General features: G+C 40.1%; 1 protein-coding gene across 6 annotated transcripts in view; it reads right to left on the bottom strand.

The window, feature by feature from the left end:
• The window catches only part of HMG20A (high mobility group 20A), a 99,234-nt gene that overhangs the window by 40,070 nt on the left and 37,489 nt on the right, over positions 1-21,675 (bottom strand). The gene's annotated exons all lie outside the window — the stretch shown is intronic.

Genomic DNA, 21,675 nt, shown 5'->3' on the forward strand with positions numbered 1-21,675 from the left:
TCAGGAAAGAGCCTTTTGGACAATCAAACTGCAAGGATTTAGAGTCCTCGTTTGATTGAGGATGGACCAATCAGAAACCAGGTGCAGGACTTCTGTCTATGTTAAGTCAGCTCCTCCTGGCTGAGAGCGCACATTCCCTTTCCACTGAAGAGTGCATCTTTTTGACAGAGCTGAAAATACTGGAGATATTTTTCCGGAGCAGAATGAGCAGACCAGCACCAGCCAGAGCAGACTAGCATGGAACAGAGCAGATTAGAACAGAGTAGAGTAGACCAATAATAAGACAAAACAAAATGATGCAGAGCAGGCCATCAAGGAACAGAACAGAGCTGGGTATCTAGCAAGGCGCCTGCCCGAGGGCCACCTGGTCATAGAGCTGCCTTATAGACATGCTGTTTTCGCAATTGAGCTGTTTACACTAAGAAGTTTCCTTCTTCATAGCACCCAAAATTGAGGATTCCTGTTGGCACTGAATTGGTGCCAACCACCACTGGTAGATATAAGTCATAGTAAGGACTTTGGCTTTTAGTGAAAAATGACTAGAAGGTTTTGAGTAGCTAAAGCACAGAACCAAACATTTTTATGAGATCACTCTGGCTGTTGTTTTGAAAACAAAATGCATGGTGGAGAGGGTCAAGGGTGGAAGTAAGACCATTTGGGAATCCACTGCAATAATCCAGCTAAAAGATGACAGGGCTTTGGATTATAGTGGTAGTTAGTGGTGGTAAAAAGTGGCTATATTCTTGATATATTTTGAAGATAGAGCCAATTTCTAAGTTCAGGATAACTAAAAGTTAAGGAAGACCAACTGGGAGCAATCTAACAAGAAGATATAACCATTATAAATATCTACGCACCTAATATAGAAGCACCTAAATATATAAAGCAGACTTTGATGGATTTAAAGAGCGAGATCAACAGCAACACTATAATAGTAGGGGATTTCAATAAGCCACTAACATCACTAGATAGATCCTCAAGAAAGAAAATTAACAAAGAAACAGCAGACTTAAAGGACATACTGGATCAACTAGATTTAATAGATATCTTCAGAACCTTTCACCCTAAAGCAGCAGAATATACATTCTTTTTAAGTGCTCACGGTACATTCTCTAGGATAGACCACATGTTAGGGCACAAAAGGGGTCTCAACAAATTTAAGAAGACTGAAATCATATCGAGCACTTTCTCTGATCACAATGGCATGAAACTAGAAATCAACCACAACAGAAAACCTGAAAAATACTCAAACACATGGAAACTAAATAGCATGTTATTAAATAACAAATGGGTTAATAATGAGATCAAAGAAGAAATAAAAAAATTCCTAGAAACGAATGATAATGAACATACATCAACTCAAAATTTATGGGACACAGAAAAAGCAGTCCTGAGAGGGAAGTTCATAGCATTACAGGCATACCTTAAGAAGCTTGAAAAAGCTCAAATAACAACTTGAGCCTGCATCTAAAAGAACTAGAAAAAGAACAGCAAGTAAAGCCCAGAGCTAGTAGAAGGAAGGAAATAATAAAGATCAGAGCAGAAATAAATGACATAGAGGCTAAAGAAACAATACAGAGGATCAATGAGACCAGGAGCTAGTTCTTTGAAAAGGTAAACAAGATCGATGAACCTTTAACCAGACTCACCAAGAAAAAAAAAGAGAGAGGATTCAAATAAATAAAATTAGAAATGAGAGTGGAGAAATAACTGACACAACAGAAATACAAAATATTGTAAGAAAATACTATGAAGAACTGTATGCCAAAAAACTAGACAACCTAGATGAAATGGACAAATTCCTTGAAACATATAATCTTCCAAAAATTAATCTGGAAGAATCAGAAAACCTAAACAGACCAATTACAATAAATGAGATTGAAACAGTTATCAAAAAAGAAAAGTTCTGGGCTTGATGGCTTCACAAGTGAATTCTACCAAATATTCAAAGAAGAACTAACTCCTATCCTTCTCAAGCTATTTCAAAAAATTCAAGAGGAAGGAAGACTTCCAAGCTCCTTTTATGAGGCTAATATAATTCTGATTCCAAAACCAGGCAAGAACAACACAAAGAAAGAAAATTATAGGCCAATATCCCTGATGAATTTAGATGCTAAAATCCTCAACAAAATATTAGCAAACCAGATCCAGCAATATATGAAAAAAATCATACACTATGATCAAGTGGGATTTATTCTTGGAAGGCAAGGCTGGTATCATATTCGCAAATCAATCAATGTGATGATTCACCACATAAACAAAAGGAAGGAGAAAAACCACATGATAATTTCAATAGATGCAGAAAAAACATTTGATAAAATCCAGCACCCATTCATGATCAACACTCTCAGCAAACTGGGAATACAGGGAACATACCTCAACATGATAAAGGCCATCTATGACAAAACCACAGCCAACACCATACTCAATGGGCAAAAATTAAAAGCAATCCCCTTAAGATAAAAAACAAGGCAGGGGTGCCCCCTTTCACCACTCTTATTCAACATAGTTCTGGAAGTCCTAGCCACAGCAATCAGACAAGAAAAAGAAATAAAAGGCATCCAAATTGGAAAAGAATGTAGTAAAACTATCATTATTTGCAGATGATATGATATTGTATATAGAAAACCCTAAAGACTCAGTCAAAAAACTACTGGACCTGATAAATGAATTTAGCAAGATGGCAGGATATAAAATTAATACTCGGAAATCAGAGGCATTTTTATACACTAACAATAAACTGTCAGAAAGAAAAATTAAGGAAGCAATCCCCTTCACCACTGCAACCAAAAAAATAAAGTACCTAGGAATAAATTTAACCAGGGAGATTTAAGACTTGTACTCGAAAAATTATAAAACATTGATAAAAGAAATCAAGGAAGATACAAACAAGTGGAAGCACATACCGTGTTCATGGTTAGGAAGAATAAATATCATTAAAATGTCTATATTACCCGAAGCAATTTATAAATTCAATGCAATAACAATTAAAATACCAATGACTACTTCAAAGATCTAGCCCATCCTGGGAATGATGAGGCAGATACGTTGGCAAGAGTGCAGTGGTTGGAGACTGTGCCTGCAGAGCAGATGATGTGGCACAGTGGCTCCACCAGGGTCTGCTCCATGCAGGACAGAAAACTATGTGGGGTACAGTTAAGGCGTAGAACTTGCCTGTGTCCTATGCAGAGGTACTTTCAGCCTGTGAGCAATGTGCAGTATGTTCCAAGGAGCACCCTCGGAGACTACTAGTGTCACCTGGGCAGATCCAGAGGGTCGTGTTCCACTGACACGATGGCAGATAGACATCACTGGACCCTCAACAAAGTCAGAAGGGTACCAATATGCAGTCACTTGTGTAGATACTGCTACCAGGCTGCTTGCTGCTTACCCCGCTCATAACCCTGACCAGAGGGCAGTCATACAGGCTCTGGACCACCTGAGTGTTGTATATGGGTGACAGTTGGTCCTTGAAAGTGACCGCTTCACTGGTTCAATGGTGAAGCTGGGGATGGACTGGAAGTACCATGTCCTCTACCACCCCCAGGCTGCTGGTATCATTGAGTGGTATAATGGACTCTTAAAGGAGGGACTGCGACAGGAAGGCGGCACCGGGTCCCTTACTGGATGGACACGTCGCTTATAGACAGTACTCTAGATTTTGAATGAGAGACCTCAACGGAGAAGCCCAGCTCCAGTGGAGGCCCTCCTGCATTGGGCAGCTGCCCCCATTCAGTTGCAGATACGCACCAAGGACATTTTACTCAAGCCAAGTTTTGGACAGCAGGGCAACGTGCTCTTGCCTGCCCCAACAGCCCTCCCTAAAGGCGGATTTCAATGAACTTGGCCCTGTACCATACAGCCCCCCCCCCCCCCCGTCTGAGGTGGGTGGCCTTGTTGGCACCATGCAGAAAGGGGCTAGAAGTGGACCTTCAGTTAACTCCTTGGGCAACCAGCACCTGGCCACCTAAGGTAGAAGTGTACTATCCCTTGAGTACTCAGGGGGACAGCATTATGAAGGGCACCTTTGTAATTTCTTTATGGCCAATAATGAGTTCTCCTATTTTACTACACATAGAACCAGCAGATGCTGGTGTATTGACCAATAAGGCTTGGTATGCCCACTCAGGGCGGGCTCTGGTACCAGCTATGGTGCTGTCTGCAGACAGAACTCTGGCCTGTATTCTGCCAGAGAGAAAAGATTTGCCTCTCTGGGTGCCACTGACAGCTTCCTCGTTTCGCCCATAGCTTATGACTAGGTAATTCTATTGCTGTAGTTTGTACTATTTCTATTTATGCAATGACCTCACTTCTTGCACAATGACCATCGTGGATAATACCTGTTGTGTAGATTGTAAAGTGAGCAAAGGGGTGGAATGTTGGTCAAATAAGTTTGCAAATATGATGTATATGTTTGCTTGTAGTTTGCATTGGGGGCTGGGCAATGCCAGGTCTAGTGGTCTGTGAGGTTGTGGGTTACCTTCCTGATTGGGAGGGGCCATTGTCTTGCTAATGTTTACTAGAAGGGAGATTCTGCCCCCCACCACCTAGAGGTGTAGGTTCTTTTTTCTCTCCTCTGTGATCCTTGGCCCTCCATGGGAAAAGCAGGTTTCCCTTGGCTTTTCTTGTGGCTTGCCTGTCTTGGTGAGACACCAATAAACAGAATGGCCCACTGTCCTCTGACTCCACAGTTTCTTTACCGTCTGCCCGAATATAACGAGATCCTGCATGTGAATGGCCACAATGGCGACAGAGGCCCCTAGCCATACAGTGGGTGTGTTTCAGGTAGGGGTAGAGAGGTGGTAGGTGGGGGAGGTAAATGCAACACTGGACATATTCCCTTTAGGGAGCTAGTTGTATGATGTAATAAAAAGTATTTTCAATGATATTCAATATTATAATCTAATTTTATATTCAGAAAATAAGTAAATATACAAACTATGCTAATATTCATGTTCAGTAAAAATTCAGATGTGTGTCTTTTCACTTACTCTTTGGTGATCCTCATGGAGGATATGGAAGAATAGAGCCATTTTATGTTTATCAAGAGGAAAAATGGGTTTTAAATGAGGCTGAAAACCATTGTCTTTCAGTGTACTTTATATCACTGTATTAGGCATCAAATATAGGTAAATAATTAGATTAACAAGAAATTCTTGTCTTTTTACAGTTCCTAATCTAGTGGAGTTAGAGATGGGTAAACAGTAAAAAAATGTAGCTGAGTTGTGTAAAAATATTTATTTATTTAAATATATGAGAAATATGTAGGCCAAGGATCTCAAAGGCCTGGGTAGCTCTTACTAAATGTTTCTTGGTAAATGTTAAAATGTAGCACAATGTTGTACACAGGTAGCTGTAAACAGGATGATCTTGTCAGGAACCCAACCAGATAAGTGTAGCCAACTAACTGCAAAGAAGAAACCAATGTGTTGTTGTATAGGAGATGACTAAGCCTCCCTCAGTCGGACAGAGATTTGAATACGTCCCGTCGTCTCCTCTACTTGCTGCAAGTAAATAAAACTACCTTGTGACAACAAGTTCTTATTGTTGTTATTTTTTTACTTTTATTTAGAAAGAGAGGAAGGGAGAAACAGGAACATTGACCTCACCAGGGATCGAACTGGAAACCTCTGTGCTTAACCAAGCTATCTAGCCAGGGCTATTTCTTGTTCTTGAATAGAGCACCCCAAGCTGCAGAACTCCTCGAGTTCCATAACAGAGAATGAGGTCACCAGCTAAGATAACTGCTAATTATCATAATAAAGTAGATGCATTTGAAATCTGAAGGGAACAGAAAATATCAGCTGAGTAAACACCTCAGAAGGAACATTTAAGATGTTTGGAATCCAGACTCATATCAAAGGTAATTAGGATTCCTTTCTAGCTCTAAAACAAAATGATTCAAGCCTGGAGCTTGAGAAAAGCAGAATATGGGAAAGCAGAAGCAACAAATGTCCCCAGTGTCTCTAGGTAGTGGTCAGCAAACTCATTAGTCAAGTTTACAGAGCCAAGTATTAACAGTACAACGACTAAAATTTCTTTTGAGAGCCAAATTTTTAAAACTTAAACTACATAGGTAGCTACATTCCTTATTGAGGTAGTGCCAGCACGTGCTATTTTGTGGAAGAGCCACACTCAAGGGGCCAAAGAGCCGCAGTTTGCCGACCAGGGCTCCTAGGGCAAGGCTCCTTTATCAAGAAACACTGTTCCTCTGTTTTTTTACATTTTATGCTGCTTTTGTCAGCTCAGACCTGCAGCTGCAAAACAACACTGCAAAGAAGAGATGGAATGTTCTTTTCTGTTAAAAGCCGTAATTCCCAAACCTTTTACCGTTTCAAAGCTGATATTATATTTTATTTTGAAAAGGAAAATAAGAAATCATTTATAAAAACGAGTGTAATAAAAGAAACTAGATCCTATAAAAATGTTTTAATTTTAATCAACTAACTTACAAATTAAATTATCTTCCTAGGAAGACTTTCTAAAAAAAAAAAAAAAAGAACTTTGGGTAGTAGGGAATTTTTCTTCAGCCAAAAGTTGGAGACAAAAATAAACAAAAAAACAAAACAAAAACACACACACACACAAAATGTCAGTTGCAGAGAGACAAACAGTTAATAGTCTTCACTACTTGGAAGAGTAAACTGAAATTCTGTTTTCCTCATAAAATAAATAAGCACAATTGCAATGTGCTTAACAGAACAGTTTATAAACTGTCAAACTAATGGTTGTTGGTGCCAATTCAATGCCAACATGAATGACAAATTTGGGATGCACTGAAGAATGAAACTTTATTTGTGCAGAACTCAATTGTGATATAGCATGGCTGTGAGGCTGCCCTGGGGACAGGACCCCTCTTCAGCAAGGAGGCTTTGCTGTGCTGTGTCTGGTATGTTCTGCTCCACTCTGAGCAGGTCTGTCGATCCTCTCCTGCAAGACGGATTTGGTGTTTCAGCTCTAACCACTCTTAAGGGAAACATATCCTTCCTTCTTCAGTGGAAAAGGAAAGTACACTGTCAGAGCTAGAGGGGAAATAGCTTATATAGACAGAAGTCCCAGTCCCTGGTTTCTGACTGGTCTGTCCTCATGCAAATAAGGACTCCAAATCTTCACAGTTTGATTGGTCCAAAAGGCACTGTCATGATTGGTCAGAATGGAGCTGCTCTGATTGATTGGTGATGCTGCAGGTGGGTGGCGAGTATGGATAGCTGTGCAGCTGCAATGGGATGAGGAAATCCTCAGTCCTACTGGTTGAAATGGATTCCAGGAAGTCCTTTGTAAGGGCTGCTCAGATGACAGGAACACAGAGTAAAAAGCAATTTAATGTGAGGAGGCAAGTACTTGAGAGGCTTTCATGTGGAAATAACTGATAGACTGTTCTTCTTTCTTTCTTTCTTTCTTTTCTTTCTTTCTACCTACCTACCTACCTATCAATATATTTATTAAGTAAGAGGAGGGGAGCTAGTGAGACACACTCCCACACTCTCCCCAACCAGGATCCACCTGGCAACCCTGGATGGGGCTGATGCTGGAATCAACCAAGCGATTTTTAGCACCTGAGGCTGATGTGCTCAGACCAACCAAGATATTCTCAGTGTCCAGGACTGATGCTCGAATATCATACACACGCAGACACACCCCCTTAAGAGACTGAACCTTTCAATAATCAGCAACTGAAGGCAGCAGAAGACAGGAGCCTGGACCTAAATGGTCACAGGGTCTGGACTTCTAGCAGGCTAAAGATAACATCTTGACCAAAGTTGTATTTCAATTCCTGAGCCCTATGGTAGAAGAACCCCCTGGCTACTATTTCATGAAACCAAACAGAGGGATATTAGAAAAGATGTCAGAACCGGTTCATAAGACTGGAAGAAATGATTTCTTGCCCTTACTACATCTCCAACTAACCAGCTCCCAGCATGACCCTCAACCCCTAAACCCTGGTGTCTTGTGATTTTGCCTTATATAAACTGTAACCTACACGCCATCAGGGAGTTTTGGGCTTTTGAGCACTGGCTTCCTGCTTTCCTGGATAGTGCCATTCATAAGAACATAGCCAATCTCTCTCCTTTGAAGTTCACGATGTCTAGTGTTTGGTGAATGATTGATCACCTGTTCTGTAACAAAGGTAAAATTCAGAATTATTTTGCTATGTTTTCATTTTGAATCCTACAGCTGACAATGTTCAAGACTTCAGAAAATAGGTCGTGGCACAGTGGATAGAGTGTCAAATTGGGATGTGAGGATCCAGGTTCAAAGCCCTGGGGTCGCCCTGGCCAGTTGGCTCAGCGGTAGAGCGTCGGCCTGGCGTGCGGGGGGACCCGGGTTCGATTCCCAGCCAGGGCACATAGGAGAAGCGCCCATTTGCTTCTCCACCCCCCCCCCTTCCTCTCTGGCTTTCTCTTCCCCTCCCGCAGCCAAGGCTCCATTGGAGCAAAGATGGCCCGGGCACTGGGGATGGCTCCTTGGCCTCTGCCCCAGGTGCTAGAGTGGCTCTGGTCGCGGCAGAGCGATGCCCCGGAGAGGCAGAGCATCGCCCCTGGTGGGCGTGCCGGGTGGATCCCGGTCGGGAGCATGTGGGAGTCTGTCTGACTGTCTCTCCCCGTTTCCAGCTTCAGAAAAATACAAAAAAAAAAAAAAAGCCCCGGGGTCACCGGCTTGAGCAAGGGGTAACTCGGTCTGCTGTAGCCCCCCCAGGTCAGGGCACATATGAGAGGACAATCAATGAACAACTAAGGTGCCATAATGAAGAATTGATGCTTCTCATCTCTCTCCCTTCCTGTCTGTCCCTATCTGTCCCTCTCTCTGTCTCTGTCACACACACACACACACAAAAAAGACTTCAGAAAATAAACCAATCCATAGAATTCAAATTTAGTATATTTAAAGCTCTAGAAGACCAGTTTCCTAGGTACATTTTTTCCTTTAAATACCCTACCCCCTATGGCCATACCACCCTGAACGCGCCCGATCTCGTCTAAATACCCTACCCCCATATGATAAGGCTGGCCCTTCATACACAGACCCTCCAGGCTCTCACCTTACCAAGGCATTCCCACTGCGTGCTTACATGTTATCTTCCTTCCTGGTTTTTAGCTACTGATTTTGTTTCATTTTCAGGTGAAACAAAATGAGGTTTAAAATCATGTTAACAGTAACTCTGAGGAATAACCAGACTAGTTAAATCATTTCAAGATTCTTGGTGTCTAATGTATTTACCAAAATCTGGCAAAAACCTTTATTTCTCGATTGCCAATTGCTGTTCAAAGGCTCTCTTAGTCCAGTGAGGCAGGACTAGGTCCCAGGAAATGATAATATTCAGAATTTGTTTTACTCTTCTTTCGACATTAAATGTACTCACTTGCCTGTTAGCAAGCACTTCTGTCGAGAACAGAAATCCACTACAGTACCATTTAAAGGCCTTATATGATTATGTATTTTCAATACCCTCATATGTAAAATGGTGCTGATATTTCCCCTATTTAACTCAAAAAATAGTGAGAATCAAGTAAACATCTTTATGTACTTTGCAAACAATAAAAAAATGCAAAAGCTTTTTATTAATTATTTTACAAAATTTTCACTGAAATATTTGTGAGAAAATAGATTATAGCTTATATTGTATTAAAAGAACAGTTATATAAGAAAAAACATTGGAAGGATACAATCCAACAATGCTCAAAGCCTTATGTTAGGGTGGTGAAATTATGAGTAATTATTTTCCAATCTTAAACTCCCAAATGTTCAGTATTATGGTTGTTACTTTAAAGAAGGAGAAATATAATATCAAGAATCATGGATATTTTAAACTTAAATTTTAATTTCACATGCAATACATGAATATACTTTCTTTTATTTAAAAATTATTTTGACTACACAGAGATAAAATTCTCTTTCACTAGATTCTCCTTCCTCCCCTTTCCAGAAAGTATGCTATTAGAGGAGACTGTCTTACTGCTGAAAGAAATCTTAGAGATCATTCCTAGTGATATATTCATTCCCTCTCTCATTTGAGAATTATCCCTACAGGGCAAAAAAAGGAAACATATCTAACAGGAAGAGTATGAGGGCACAGTTAGAAACTTTGTGTTTTGTATTTAAAAGAGTTATTTAAATTCTGCATTCAATTTTATAAAACAACATTTATCTTAACAGACACACACACATACAACATTTGAAACGACAGGCGTCCAGGGGAAACTTCCATGTACTCTCAAAACAAATGTGTATTTCCCTATGACTGCAATACCATATAGAACAGATTGTTCATATCCTGACAGATAAAGACAAATTTTGATGCTAAGAGAAAAAGTGATGTCCTATTCCTTCTTTACAGCAATAGAATAAGAAATTGTTATTATTGTCTAGAAATACATGACAATATATTGCAATTACCATGTAAAAACTCCATTTAACTATGGAAAAGCAGACCATGATGACAAGTTTAATATAGCTTGGCAGGCATTTCCTTAAGAGGTTTAATTCTGGCATGACCTGTGCTACTACAGTGGATAAAGCATCGACCTGGAATGCTGAGGTCACTGGTTCAAAACGCCAGGCTTGACTGGGTCAAGGCATGTGTGGGAGTTGATGCTTCCAGTTCCTCCCACCCTTCATTACCCCCCTCTAAAATAAATAATAATAATAATAATAATAGTAATAAAAGGTTTAGTTCTGAAAATAATACACCTGAGGTTGATAAATACACATTCTTATGTCAGTGGTAGGAAAAGTAGCAAGCTTTTTTTTTACAGGGGCAGAGAGAGTCAGAGAGAGGGACAGACAGACAGGAACAGAGAGAGACGAGAAGCATCAATCATCAGTTTCTCGTTGCGATACCTTAGTTGCTCATTTACTGCTCTCTCACATGTGCCCTGACGCGGGCCCTCAGCAGATTGAGCAACCCCCTGCTCGAGCCAGTGACCCTGGGTCCAAGCTGGTGAGCTTTCTGCTCAAGCCAGATGAGCCCGTGCTCAAGCTGGCGACCTCGGGGTCCCAAACCTGGGTCCTTCCGCATCCCAGTCCGACGCTCCATCCACTGCGCCACTGCCCAGTCAGGCAGTAACAAGCTTTTTGTAAATAGTTTTTCTTCTTGCTAAAATATCTTGAGATATACCTCAAATGTAATATTCTTGAGTCACCTCTTAATTCCACTGTCATCTCCTTCCATTCAGAAATTTGACTCCAAATCTGGCTAAGATCAAAAAGCTCATCATTACAATGTGTTTCCACAGAAGCATCTTCTCTGGAAACATTTATTCTCATTACAGATTCTCTGTAAATATCTAATTTAGCTCTGGGTATTTAGTAACAGAATATTCAAAAGACAAAATTATTAACTTCAGTAGGTACTAATGGGAGCTGTGGAAAAAGAAAAAGCACAATCATAGTTTTCTACAACAAAGTCACTCAAGCCTGGGCCAGATAGCTCAGTTGGTTCGAGCATTATCCTGAAGGTAGAGGTTGCTGGTTCGATCTCTGGTCAGGTCACAAACAGGAACAAACTGTGATGGTACTGTCTCTCCCTCTCCCTTCCTTTCTCTTTAAAACCAACTAAGTAATCATAAAAATAATTCATTCAAAATTTTGGGAAAAAACCCAAAGTACATCAAATTTTGATAAAAGGATTATGTGTTATAACAATTATAGGAAGTAACCTGAGGTAGCAGGAAGTACTCTATGTCAGGAAGTCTGAATCATAGTTCAGGCTAAGTCACCAAGAATCTATGTCTTCTGGCATCACTAAAGCAATCTGGCCCAAGTTCCTTGCTCTCTTAATGAAGTACAAAATCAATTCTAGTTTTGCTTATGTGTCAGGCCATGACAGAACAGCATGGACTAGTACAATTAATTAAATGATATAAACTAGAAACAATTTTAGAAGCTAGCAGAAAATGGAAATATTTTACAAATTCAATACAAAAATCCTAATCATGAACATATATAAATATATGTATACACACATAAATACAGAGTTCTCTAATCAAAGTATGCATTTTAGAATTCTTCTGTTAATACTCATTTACTATCTGGAAGGGAGTTATAGTTGATATTGAAGGCTCTGAAATCAGACTTCTTGGATTCAAATCCCACCTTTTATTTTTCAGCTGAGAAACATGGGAAAGTTAGTTAATTTCTCTGAACCTAAATTTTCTCATCTGTAAATGAGGATAGTGATAGTACCTACTATAGGAGTTATTTGAAGAATTAATCCATGAAAAAAAGTAGGTAGTATGGTGTCTGCTACATCAGAGCCCAATAATGACGACAGTGGTAACAGTAGTAAACATTTACTGAGTGTTTACTAAGAACCAGGCATTAATCTATGAATTTTACATGTGCTATCCCAATTAATCCAACTACTATGCAGTATATACTATCATTAGATTCTATTTTATAGTGAACAATATGATCCAAGAGAGGTTAAATAACTTGCCCAAGTTAACTGATATTCATTACAACTATTCACAAATGTTTTTTTAGTTCCTCTCAAGAACATGATGAGATTATACTTCCTTATAAACTATGAAATCAGGCAAGGCTCATGGAATTCATGGAGTCAACGCATAGTGGCAGATGATACTTCTGAGCAGAAAGTTTAAGAGTTGATAGGCACCCTGGCCAGATAACTCGATTGGTTAGAGCTTTGTCTTGAAGAGCAGAAGTTGCCAGATCAATCTGGTCAGGGCACAAACAGGAACAGATATTTCTCTCTCTCTCACTAAAATAAATAAAATTTATTTATTTAAAATAAATAAAAATTAAAGAGCCACAGACAATTTTCCATGCTGCTGTCCTCCTATTATAGTGATCAAAAAAGTATATACTGCATTGGAGTCCATGTCAGCCAGGTTGCCTAAGACTAAAAACATGCAGTACCCCTGTTAACCTACTGTAGACAAGTAACATGAATGAGAAAAATAGCCTCTCAGATTATGTAGTGGTTTTACTATACTAACAAACAAGTCTATCCTGATAGAAAATTTCAGATTTGGAATCATCATGACTAATATTTATTTATTTAAAGGTAATGCTGAACATTTAAGAATTAAGTTATGGGGGTTCTAAGATGGCCACAGCGTAGGCAGACGCTCCAACACCCACTTCCCAGAACCAAGGTGGATTAGAACTTAAATTTGAGAACACTAATCATGAAAGACCATCTTCGGACTAAACTAAGAGGATTCTATAGCCAAGGACCACCAAAGAACACACACTGAGACGGGTAGGAAAGGCGAAGATGCGGAAAGGGCTGCCCCACTCCCGGGAGTGAGCAGTGGCTGGGAGGGATCGTGATGGGGAGGGTTGTCCAGTGAGTTGTGGGTCCTCATCCCCAAAACTGGAATCCTAGCCTAGAACCCTGGAGCCTGGAAGGGGCTACGGACTATATTTGGCTGAGAAAAGAGCCTAGACACTGTTTGAGAGAAGGGGGCAGAACTCTCAGACCCAGGCTCCGTATTAAAGGGACTGCACAGAGAGCCTGGCTCACAGCCACTTTCCCAGAACTCCAGGAGCAGAGAGTGCTGGGAGGACTAGAGTTGCCAGGGGAGAGAGTGGTCTTGGAGGAACAGGGAAAGACACTTTGAGGAATGGACATGCTAACCTCTGGCCTGAGTCACTCCCCAAACCTAAAGTGAACATTTCTCCTGAGAATGAAATTACCCTGTCTACTCGAGGCTCATCTGCCCTAGTTAGACCAAGGTGCTTCGAGCCAGGCAGCATGGTAGGGACACAAATAGGGAGTGCAGAGGTCTAAGCTACAACCCTTCCCCTGCACTGCTCAGTGCTTGCCAGGGGCGGGCGGGCTGGAGGTGGCACGGTGCAGCTGCAGAAGCCAGGGCAGTTTGAGTGAGCACGCGCAGGCCAGCCTGTGGAGGTAGGAACTGCCACTGCTACTGCAGAGGACCCGATCACACACAGTCCTGCTCACTAAGTGAACATACCCTTGGTGAGGGTGGAGGCCCAAGCAATAGTGGAGCTCCCAAAAGGCTAAGAATCAGTCATAGGCACTGACCCCCCCACCGATCTGCACCAAGCACTGGTCAAGGAGGTCCAGGGCAGGCACATTCAGCGGCCAGATACGGAAAGCACCAGTTCAGGACATAAAAACTCTTGTTAGAGTGGAAGCTTAACGAAGGGCTCCTCACACCTGACTCAGCTAAGATATAGAAAACTCCAACACAAACAGGAAAAAGAACAGTGATAGCAGATAAATAGCCCACAGCAGATTACAAACAACAGCTGATGCCAACCCATGAAGATCTAGAAATAATACAACTGAAAACTGGAGGCAGACAATACCAAACCTAGACTTAGCTAGCTTCACAAACAAAACACCCAAATGAAGAGTGTATACACAGACAAAATGAGAAGACAGAGAAGTACAATTCAAATGAATCAACAAGAGAAACCCCCAGAAAATGAACTGAGTGAAATGAAAATAATCAGACTACCGGATACAGAGTTTAAAATAATGATTATTAGAATGCTCAAAGCTCTCAGAAGAAGAATAGATGGAGACAATGAGCACTTAAATAAAGAGATAACAAGCATCAAAAATGACACTGAAATAATAAAGAAGAAATGACAAATACAATATCAGAAATGAAGACTATACTAGAAGCAATTAAAAACAGGCAGGATAAAGCAGAGGATTGAACCAGCAATTTAGAAAAAAAGATAAACAAAAACATGGAAGTAGAGCAAAAAAAAGAAAAGAGACTCAAAAAATCTGAGGAAACTCTAAGAGAGCTCTGTGAAAACCTAAAGAGAAACAACATCCACATCATAGGAGTTCCTAAAGAAGAAGAGAAAGAACAAGAGATATAGACCTTGTTCAATCAAATCATAGATGAAAACGTCCCTAAATTGATGCAGAAAAAAGTCACACAAGTTCCAGAAGCACAGAGAATTCCATTAAAGAGAAACTCAAGGATCTACACCAAGAGACATCATAATTAAAATACCAAAGCTAAGAGATAAAGAAAAAATATTAAAAGCCCCTAGAGAAAAAAAGTCAATCACCTAAAAAGGAGCCCCCATAAGGATGACATCTGACTTCTCAACAGAAACACTTGAGGCCAGAAGGGAATGACAAGAAATCTTCAAAGTAATACAGAACAAGAACCTACAACCAAGACTTCTTTATCGAGCAAGGCTATTGTTTAAAATTGAAAGAGAAATAAAAAGCTTCCCAGACAAAAAAAACCTCAAGGAATTCATGACAACCAAACCAATGCTGCAAGAAATGTTAAGGGGACTGTTGTAAACAGAACAAAGGAGGAAAAGACTATAGTAAAAGATAAATACAGCTTTAAAAAATAAAATGGCAATAAACAACTACATATCAATAACCTTAAATGTAAATGGATTAAATGATCCAATCAAAAGACATAGGATAGCTGTGTGGATAAGTAAACAGGACCCATACACATGCTGTCTACAACAGACACACCTCAAATCAAAAGATGCACATAGACTGAAAGTAAAGGTTGGAAAAAAATTTTCATGCAAATGGAAATGCAAAAACAGCTGGGATAGCAATACTTATATCAGACAAAATGGACTTTAAAACAAAGGCTATATAGTAAGAGATAAAGAAGGTCACTACATAATGATAAAGGAAGCAATCCAATAGGAAGATATAACCATTATAAATATCTATGCACCTAATATAAGAGACCCTAAATATATAAAGCAGACTTTGATGGATGTAAAGGGCGAGTACAACAGGAATACTGTAATAGTAGGGGATTTCAATACCCCACTAACATCACTAGATAGATCCTCAAATAAGAAAATTAACAAAAAAACAGCAGACCTAAAGTACATACTAGATCAACTGGACTTAATAGATATCTTAAGAACCTTTCACCCTAAAGCAGCAGAATATATCAATACATTCTTTTCAATTGCTCATGATACATTCTCTAAGACAGACCACATGTTAGGGCACAAAAGGGGTCTCAACAAATTCAAAAAGATTGAAATCATATCAAGCATTTTCTCTGAACACAATGGCATGAAACTAGAATGCAATCACAACAGAAAAACTAAAAAATACTCAAACACTCAGAAACTAAATAGCATGGTATTAAATAACAAATGGATTAACAATGAGATCAAAGAAGATATAAAAAATTCCTAGAAACGAATGGCAATGAGCATAGAACAACTCAAAATTTATGGGACACAGCAAAAGCATACCTTAAGAAGCTTGAAAAAGCTCAAATAAACAACTTAGCCCTGCATCCAAAAGAACTAGAAAAAGAACAGCAAGTAAAGCCCAGAGATAGAAGGAAGGAAATAATAAAGATCATAGTGGAAATAAATGACATAGAGGCTAAATAAAAAAACAATAGAGAGGATCACTGAAACCAAGAGCTGGTTCTCTGAAAAGGTAAACAAGATGGATGAACCTTTAACCAGACTCACCAACAAAAAAAGAGAGAGGACTCAAATAAATAAATTTAGAAGTGAGAGTGGAGAAATAACAACTGACACAACAGAAATACAAAATATTGTGGCCCTGGCTGGTTGGCTTAGCAGTAGAGCGTCGGACTGGCGTGCGGGGGACCTGGGTTCGATTCCTGGCCAGGGCACATAGGAGAAGCACCCATTTGCTTCTCCACCCCCCCCCTCCTTCCTCTCTGTCTCTCTCTTCCCCTCCCACAGCCAAGGCTCCATTGGAGCAAAGATGGCCCGGGCGCTGGGGATGGCTCCTTGGCCTCTGCCCCAGGCGCTAGAGTGGCTCTGGTCGTGGCAGAGCGACGCCCCGGAGGGGCAGAGCATCGCCCCCTGGTGGGCAGAGATTCGCCCCTGGTGGGCGTGCCGGGTGGATCCCGGTCGGGCGCATGCGGGAGTCTGTCTGACTGTCTCTCCCCGTTTCCAGCTTCAGAAAAATACAAAAAAAAAAAAAAAAAAGAAATACAAAATATTGTAAGAAAATAATATAAAGAATTGCATGCCAAAAAACTAAACAACCTATAGGAAATGGACAAATTCCTTGAAACATATAATCGTCCAAAAATTAATCTGAAAGAATCAGAAAACTAAACAGTCCAATTACAACAAAAGAGATAAAAAAAAGTTATTAAAAAACTCCCAAAAAAGAAAAGTCCTGGGCCTGATGGCTTTAGAAGTGAATTCTACCAAATATTCAAAGAACTAACTCCTACCCTTCTCAAGCTATTTCAAAAAATTCAAATGGAAGAAAGACTTCCAAGCTCCTTTTATGAGGTGAGCATAATTCTGATTTCAAAACCAGGCAAAGACAACACAAAGAAAGAAAATTATAGGCCAATAGCCTTGATGAATAAGATTCTAAAATCCTCAACAAAACATTAGCAAACTGGAACCAGCAATATATGGAAAAAAATCATACACCATGATCAAGTGGGATTTATTCTGGGGATGCAAGGCTGGTACAATATTTGCAAATCAATTAATGTGATTCATCACATAAACAAAAGGAAGGAGAAAAACCACATGATAACATCAATAGATGCAGAAAAAGCATTTGATAAAATCCCATTCATGATCAAAACTCTCAGCAAAAAGGAAATACAGGGAACATGCCTCAACATGACAAAGTCGATCTATGACAAACCCACATCCAACATCATACTCAATGGGCAAAAATTAAAAGCAACTCCCTTAAAATCAGGAACAAGGCCGGGGTGCCCCCTTTCACCACTCTTATTCAACATAGTGCTGGAAGTCTCAGCCTCAGCAATCAGACAAGAAAAAGAAATAAAAGGCATCCAAATTGGAAAAGAAGAAGTAAAACTATCATTACTTACAGATGATATGATATTGTATATAGAAAACCCTAAAGTCTCAGTCAAAAGACTACTGGACCTGATAAGTGAATTCAGAAAGGTGGCAGGATATAAAATTAATACTCAGAAATCAGAGGAATTTTATACACTGATAATGAACTGTCAGAAAGAGAAATTAAAGAAGCAATCCCCTTCACCACTGCAACCAAAAAAATAACGTACCTAGGAATAATTTTAACCAGCGAGATTAAAGACTTGTATTCAGAAAATTATAAAACATTGATAAAATAAATCAGGGAAGATACAAACAAGTGGAAGCATATATTCTGCTCATGGTTAGGAAGAATAAACATCATTCAAATGTCTATATTACCCAAAGCAATTTATAAATTCAATGCAATACCGATTAAAATATCAATGATTTACTTCAAAGATATAGAACACATATTCCAAAATTTTATATGGAACCAAAAAAGAACATGAATAATCTCAACAATCTTGAAAAGGAAGAATAAAGTGGGAGGTGTCACACTTCCTGATATCAAGTTATACTACAAGGCTATTGTTCTCAAAACAGCTTGGTACTGGCATAAGAACAGGCATATAGATCAATGGAACAGAACAGAGAACCCAGAAATAAACTCACACTTTTAAGGACAACTGATATTTGACAATGGAGGTAAGAGCATACAATGGAGTAAAGACAGCCTCTTCAACAAATGGTGTTGGGAAATTTGGACTGCTACCTGGAAGAAAATGAAACTAGGCCACCAACTTACACCATTCACAAAAATAAATTCAAAATGGATAAAAGATTAAATGTAAGCTGTAAAACCATAAGCATCTTAGAAGAAAACATAAGCAGTAAGCTCTCTGACATCTCTCGCAGCAATATATTTGCAGATTTATCTTCACGGAGAGGGAAATAAAGGACAGGATAGCCCTGGCCGGTTGGCTCAGCGGTAGAGCGTCGGCCTAGCGTGCGGAGGACCCGGGTTCGATTCCCGGCCAGGGCACACAGGAGAAGCGCCCATTTGCTTCTCCACCCCTCCGCCGCGCCTTCCTCTCTGTCTCTCTCTTCCCCTCCCGCAGTCAAGGATCCATTGGAGCAAAGATGGCCCGGGCGCTGGGGATGGCTCTGTGGCCTCTGCCTCAGGCGCTAGAAGTGGCTCTGGTCGCAACATGGCGACCCCCAGGATGGGCAGAGCATCGCCCCCTGGTGGGCAGAGCGTCGCCCCTGGTGGGCGTGCCGGGTGGATCCCGGTCGGGCGCATGCGGGAGTCTGTCTGACTGTCTCTCCCTGTTTCCAGCTTCAGAAAAATGCAAAAAAAAAAAAAATAAAATAAAAATAAATAAAAAATAAATAAATAAAGGACAGGATAAACAAATGGGACTATATCAAACTAAAACGTTTTTGCACAGCTAAAGACAATAAGAACAAAATAAAATGACAAACTACACAGTGGGAAAACATATTTGACAATATGTCTGATAAGGGGTTAATAACCAGAATTTATAAAGAACTTGTAAAACTCAAAACCAGGAAGACAAACAATCCAATCAAAAATGGGCTAAAGAACTGAATAGACACTTCTCCAAAGAGGACATACAGATGGCCAATAGGCATATGAAAAAATGTTCAACATTACTAATCATTAGAGAAATGCAAATTAAAACCACAATGAGATATCACCTCACACCAGTCAGAACGGTGCTCATCAACAAAACAACACAGAATAAGTGCTGGCGAGGATGTGGAGAAAAGGGAACCCTCCTGCACTGCTGGTGGGACTGCAGACTGGTGTAGCCACTGTGGAAAACAGTATGGGGATTCCTCAAAAAATTAAAAATAGAACTGCCTTTTGACCCAGCTATACCACTTTTAGGAATATACCCCAAGAACACCATAGCACTATTTCAAAAGAAGAAATGCACCCCCATGTTTATGGCAGCATTGTTCACAATAGCGAAGATCTGGAAACAGCCCAAGTGTCTGTCAGTGGATCAGTGGATTAAAAAGCTTTGGTACATATATACTATGGAATACTACTCAGCCATAAGAAATGATGACATCGGATCATTTACAACAACATGGATGGACTTTGATAACATTATACTGAGCGAAATAAGTAAATCAGAAAAAACTAAGAACTATATGATTCCGTACATAGGTGGGACATAAAAATGAACTCAGAGACATAGACAAGAGTGTGGGCGTTACGGGTGGGGGAGGGGAGGGAGGGGGTTGGGGGAGGGCAGGGGCACAAAGAAAACCAGTTAGAAGGTGACAGAAGACAATTTGACTTTGGGTGATGGGAATGCAGCATAATCAAATGTCCAAAAAAAAAAAGAATATATAGACTTGCTGTCAATTTGTTAGCTAGAACTTAGTGCTCTTTATAACTGTCAGACAATAGGTTAATTTATCCTTTATTATGCAACTTCATACAGGAAAGGGATTTTCTCTGAGCCACTGTAATATTCCCACAATGTAAACTATTATTTATTAAATTGATGCATGAGCATTATTGAATTGGTGACTCTGTAGAAAGATATATGTCTTACTTTCTGGTTCAAAAGGAACACATTTTTCCCATTCTGACAAAATATTATGCCATTACTTACATTTACTGACAAGTAAATAGCTAGTAAAAACTCAATGCCAATACCTAGATTAATTATGGACCATCTATCATTAAGTAATCCCAATTACAGACAATTTCATTTTTTGTTTGTCCTTAATTCTAGCAGATCAGTTGTAGACAATGAATTTTCATTCCTCATATATCTAGTGCTGTGATGGTGAACCTATGACACGCGTTGTCAACTCTGAACGTGTAGCCATTTTCGATGACACGCGGCCGCATGTGTCTGCATACCAGAGAAGTATGGGGCCGCATGCCAAGGACCTTTCATCCTCGGCTCCTGCACGGCCAGATGCAGTAGCTGAGGATAAAACATTTGCTGTAGTGTAGAAACTCTGTGCCGCAGGTCTGTAGGCCAAAACAACGGAACTCTGGCACAGAGCGTCTAGTTCTGGGACTTCTGGTTAGGTAGTTAGGAGATCTTTGACCTCATTTCCAGCGAGCTGAGTAGGGAGCAGCAGAATGCCATGGGGGACGCATCTCTGGGGGCCCCGTGATCGCCATGACCAGCAACCACATAACCACAGCAACCATCATCCAATCTACTGTTTGGGGTGTCGTGGATTTCTAATTGACCATCATTACTGACATAAGTGAGGGGGAGGCTGAGAGAGGCGAGGGCCTGTGCTATGGGTGCCGTTTCCTGCCATTAGAAATAGCGGCAGCCACCTTAATTTACATAAGATGCAACTGGCAGAATTTCAAGACAGCATCTGGGCTCAGGTGTTTGTTGACTTGAGGTCAAGGCTTCAGAATCTGAAAAGGTATCATTTGGAGAATCCAGAGGAGTGCCACTACGAACAGAAAATTTGGAGTGCCTGGAACCGATTACCAGATACTTTTGGCACCCTGAAAAATATAGCAATGGTTTTACTCATAATTTTTCCCTCTGCGTACTTTTGTGAGACCTTATTCTCAGTATTAAATAATATTAAAACCAACAAAAGAAACAGATTGACAGATGAAGTTAGTAGCACTTGCTTGGGCTTGAAGTGTACAAAATACCAACCTTCAATTGCAGATTTAGCCAATGAAATTCAGCAACAAAACAGCCACTGATAGGCAGGTTAGTTAAAGAATTCCCCTTCCCCCTCACTTATCTTAGTTCACGGCACCCCACACAAGTTAAATAATATCAAGACCAACAAAAGAAATTGAATGACAGATGAACAAAGAAGTCACTAAGCAGGTAAGTTACATAATTAGTTTTTGGTTTATTAAATACAGTTATATATTACAATTATACATTT

The sequence above is a fragment of the Saccopteryx leptura genome, chromosome 6, assembly GCF_036850995.1.
Source record: "Saccopteryx leptura isolate mSacLep1 chromosome 6, mSacLep1_pri_phased_curated, whole genome shotgun sequence".
Taxonomy (NCBI): Eukaryota; Metazoa; Chordata; class Mammalia; order Chiroptera; family Emballonuridae; genus Saccopteryx; species Saccopteryx leptura.